The sequence below is a fragment of the Engraulis encrasicolus genome, chromosome 16, assembly GCF_034702125.1.
Source record: "Engraulis encrasicolus isolate BLACKSEA-1 chromosome 16, IST_EnEncr_1.0, whole genome shotgun sequence".
Taxonomy (NCBI): Eukaryota; Metazoa; Chordata; class Actinopteri; order Clupeiformes; family Engraulidae; genus Engraulis; species Engraulis encrasicolus.
The window spans coordinates 54,712,640-54,717,523 of record NC_085872.1 but is presented as its reverse complement, the minus strand read 5'-3'; the positions used below and the strand labels follow the sequence as shown (position 1 = coordinate 54,717,523).

Genomic DNA, 4,884 nt, shown 5'->3' with positions numbered 1-4,884 from the left:
CGAGAGGACGAAAAACAGCCAAAGAAGGTGTAACATGAGGTAAGGTGTTATCTTGTGATTTTGAATGTTATCGATATTAAGTTTCTGTGACAAACAACGGCATGATGTGTTTGCCTTGAGCAATGTTGTTAGCCTAGAGCTAATATCATTTCACAGTTGGTCCACTGAGGTAAATCAAGGACGATTTAACTGTAGGACATGATGACACTTGACATGCCCAATAAAGGCGATAGTTAAGACTCTTTTCTTTTCTTTTGTTTTGTTCCTGAATCAATATCTTTGGCGCTTTGTTCGGCGAAAATAACGTTGTGAGGCAAGCAACGCTAACGTTGGCCTGTACGAATCATATTAGTTCTACCTGTAGGTATTAGTCAAAAGCGCTTCCTGAGGAAAGTCAACGATGATTTAACTCGTGACACTTGTAAATGTCTAAAAGGGGTGATATTTGGGATATTTGTTTAAGTCGTGAATTAATATTTATGGCGCCATGTTTGACGAACTTGCGACTTGCGGAAATCTCGGATAGATCTCTACATTTAAAGTTAGCTAACTAGTTGCAACAGTGTTTGATGCAACGGACATTCCGTACGTGCCTCAGTTGATGTACACTTCAATATCAAATATTTTTTTTTATGTACTATGATGTCCACATGTTTGTTCATTGTTTAAAAAGTCATTCAGGGAAGAATAAAAGTGACTAAAACACGGCAAGGATAACTTTTAAGTTTGTCAGGCGTGCTTGTTACAGTGCTTGTTGCAACATGTCAACAACAGCGTTCCCTAAACCTCAGTTGTACAATTTACGCTAACACCTTCAATTAAACATGTCTTTCATGTGCCTATACCCTGTTGGTAAGTTTTGTTTTCAAGAAAGCGCCACGTAATTAACGTGGTTACACAAACATAAGGATCATGTACACATCTCGCACCAAATGTTGCTATTCTGCTTTGCACTGGAAGGATAAAGTTGATAAGGCTACAACTTGTTCTGTGCAGATGGCCCAAAAGAAGGAGGAGGCGGGCATGGGCTCTGGCTTTGAAGAGAGAGAGAGAGGTTTGTGCCAAAACAACGCTGATCTGATGCTGCCACTTACCTCCTGAGCAAACTGTTCGGCTGAGAGAGCCATCAATTTCAACTTCAACTTCCCCAAACACTTGTCCAAGGTTAGTCAAACAATTAGTTGCATGATATCTCGCGTTACAGCGTAGGCTACAGTCTTCAAAGCCACTGTCACTCCCCTCGTCCGAGTCACTCAGCAGCGGCGCCCTCGGCGACTCGGTGAGACGAATCCTGACTGAGTTGTTGGTAGCAGCGAATCCCCTACGGATCGGATCAACGCTTAAGTTTCGTTTTTGCCACGAGTGTGCGAGTCGCAAGGCAACTCGGCAGCGGAAGCGAGTGGTCATCTGCTGCTCGCCTCCTGACTATCCCTGCTCAACTAGACTTCTGCTCCCAAATATTTGACTTTTAGTCTTCTTAAATACAAACACACACATTATTTATTGCAAAATCAGGAACATGCCGTTTCACTGCTACCAAAGGCTGTTCGAGTTGTGGTTGCATGTTTAGTGAGGAGAGGTGGGTCGGATCGCAGCCTGAGTTTAGGAACTGTGACTGTCATAAAGTGAGTTTTGTTGATCAAACTCTTTGATTTATCAACATGAATTGATAAATGGACCAACAAAGGCATAGCTATTTAACGTCTGAAACGTTGAAAAAAATACATTATTATTATTTATTTTTATTTAGGCCTATTTTAAATAAGTGATCCGTGTGATCCGAGTGATCCGTCTTATCCGGATACTCTCCTTGGAATGATCCAATCAATCCGAACGCCTCAAAGATTCGAGTTAAGCACCTCTAGTTGCCAGCTGGAAAATGCTGAATTATCTACCAAAACCTCAAAATTATCATTTTTGGGGACTGGGAGGAGATTATCGTACTAGACCCAAATTGTTGTTTCAAGGCATCAAAATGAACTGAATTACAACTCTGAAATGATTGTACATCATGCTTTTTTGATCAGTGAGGACAAAATTGACAATTATGGTACAAATACGATAATCATCATATATCTGGCAACACTGTCTGGGTTTCTCTCTCTCTCGCACATGAACACACGCGGACACACGCGTCACATGAAGTGCTGGCAGCAAGTGCACAGGTGGAGACATTTGCTTCTCTCCTCGTACCAGGAAGTAATATGTCATGATGACATCACTGACAACAGCATTATATTTCAATATCTTGCAAAAGCTCAATTGTAGAGTCTTTTTCTCATTTGCAATTGGGATGGTGAATGAAAAACAGTCCCTCAAAAGTTGTTGTGGCTAGGCTGACAGCTGGGAAACTTTATCGTTTTCTCCACAGAGGAGGGGCCAGGAGGCGGGACGAGGAGGCAAGCGCAAGTGGAGGAGGCAAGGTCGCATATTGCAATGCACTCATGGTCTGGGGTGTGCGTAGATTTAGGCACGTTTGATGCGCTTGATAAATGAGGGCCCTGAATCATTTGACTTGTTCTGAGTCGCATGACTGACTAGGAAGTTTTAAAGCATGACTTGTGAAGTTCTTACCACTCTCTTGCTGCAGCCATTTGCCACCATCACTTGATCCCCCTGTCATGCATATAATTAAGGATTACTGTACTGTGTTTTAACTGAGTAAATAATATACATATTGGCTCCTAATGTTTTGTTTTTAACTTTTATTAGGGTAGTTCCAGTCCTGTGTTCCATTCTTCATGGAGGGCATGGGGTGACTGTCTGTGTAGTAAAAAAATTATATCGGCAGACAAACAACTCAGGTGGTAAGCACTGCAGATTTTATTGATAACGGCCGGAGAGGTTATCACATGGAACACACAAAGTCTTCCATCCAGTAAGCTCTGGGGTGGAAGCAGAAGACCACCCTATTTAACCATTTCCTCTCCCACAGTCCATGGTGTGAGCTTATTTGGTGCACGTGGGCTCCAAGTTGGCTGTTTGCCCACTGTCCATTGTATCATTTCCCAATGTATGCATTGTCATATCTTGTCGCTCCAGTCTTATGACCACAGAAAGTCGATGCACATGCCTCCAATAATGTTTAGTGTCCCCTGTCTGGAAAACTTGCACACCAGACCATGCTATTTCATGGGGATTTCCCCTGACAAACAACGAGCATGAGTATAAAAGAAAATACATGGTTAATGTAGAATAGTAATAGTAGAAAAGAAAAACATTAAGAATGAAAATTTTACTACATCTGCGTTTGTGACCCTCCAGTCAGCATTGAGTTGACGGGCTACAGACACTTGGTAACTTTTCTTATTTGATTTCTGATGTTTTTAGTGTTTTATATTGGAATCTTCAATTGTATTAATGAAGCGAACCTTTTCATTTATGCATTCTCTGTATTTTTCGTGGATTTTCATTTTGTATTTACATGGAGGGCATCACAACTGTGCATGAACACATGTAGATGTGCTTAACAAAAAATATAATTCTAGCTGTTGTCCAACAGCAATGTCAGCTTTCTATCCACTTGACGTCAACACGGCACAACTGATGGCCCGACACGTTTCAACAAGCGTATTTTTTTTTGTCTATTTTCAAGTAAAAATGCTCAGTTAGTCATGTCACTCTTAAATGAACGCCAGTCCTCCAAAAACTCACTAGAATTGTAGAACTAGAATTTTGAGGCCTAAAACCTAGTTGTAAACTCTTACCAATACAAGTATTTTACAGACATTTTCTTGATCTGATATTGAGTCACAGCCAGTTACTTGGAGAGGTCAAACCTATGTTGGAGGGAATCTGTGGCAGGGTTTCTTTGCTTTTACTTTTTGTACCACTGTTTCACCTAGATAACCAGCTTGACCAAGTGGCCCATTATCAGATCAAGGGTGTTTTACTTGAAAACAGACCGAAAAATAAGCTTGTTGAAACAAACATGTGAGGCCCTCAGTTTTGCTGTGTTGATGTCACTGTTTGGCATGTTTTTTAAAATGTGAATGTTTTTTAAATGCTCAGCAGTTGGAGAACAGGCTGTGAACTGCTGATATCCTGCGTCCTTCAGCACAGTGAGCGCCAGTGCCACAGATCAACGCAATGTTTGAGCTGCCACAGACACCTTCATCTTCTGGCCATCGAAGTCAACATGCCTTCTGATCACCTTGTTTTTGCTGCATGAAGACCCTCAGGATCCTGAACATTATTCAGATCAACAATGTGTTGCCATTTAACTGTTCCAAAGGGACTGATGATAGGACCGTAAGCCTTGAGCATATTTCTAGCTAATTTCCTGATCAGGTAGATATCTTCCCCTGAGGAAAGGTGGGTAAATGAGGTCTTCAGAGGCTGTTCTTCTGGATTTTACCAGATATGTTTCGACGGTAGGGTCACAGGGATGTTGATGTGTCATGTGCTTTGAAATGAGCTGATGTTGTTATGGAGGTGTGCCCTCCCTGCAGAGGTGGAAGAAGTACTGAAGTTGTGTACTTAAGTAAAAGTAGAAGTACCCTGCGAAAAAATTACTCAAGTGAAAGTAAAAGTTGTTTCCCAAAAACGTACTTAAGTAAAACTCCTAAGTACTAACTTTTAAATGTACTTTTCAGTACAAAAGTACAAGTAGGCCTACTCACGCAATGGCTGTATTTTTCCATGTCTACCTACTTGATCCAATAGGAAAAAGTGTCTGCAACGGTTTTCGGTTCTATTTGAACATGACTATGGAGTCCTGTTAATGTTTTTAAAAGTATATTTTCTGTCTGGGTGTCAATTTGGAAGAGGGGCTTGGTCCCGCCTCCCTGCCCGCAGCTGAGGCTACTGAAATATCCACGAAACACAACAGGAAAACCTAGGATAAATGTAACTAGTAACAAAGTCTTCTCCTAGAAATGTAAG

General features: G+C 41.3%; 1 long non-coding RNA gene across 3 annotated transcripts in view; it reads left to right on the top strand.

The window, feature by feature from the left end:
• Window positions 1-4,439, top strand: part of LOC134466670 (uncharacterized) — a 4,562-nt gene extending 123 nt beyond the window's left edge. Inside the window, exons 1-3 of one of the 3 annotated variants that reach the window (XR_010038373.1) lie at window positions 1-39; window positions 997-1,164; window positions 4,015-4,439. The exon at window positions 1-39 is cut by the window's left edge and continues 123 nt beyond it. This is a non-coding gene — a long non-coding RNA (uncharacterized LOC134466670). Of the gene's footprint in view, window positions 40-996; window positions 1,165-2,712; window positions 2,767-4,011 lie in introns of those variants that run through there. The other 2 variants (XR_010038371.1, XR_010038372.1) reach the window with 2 other exon arrangements.
• The last annotated feature ends 445 nt before the right edge of the window (window positions 4,440-4,884 follow it).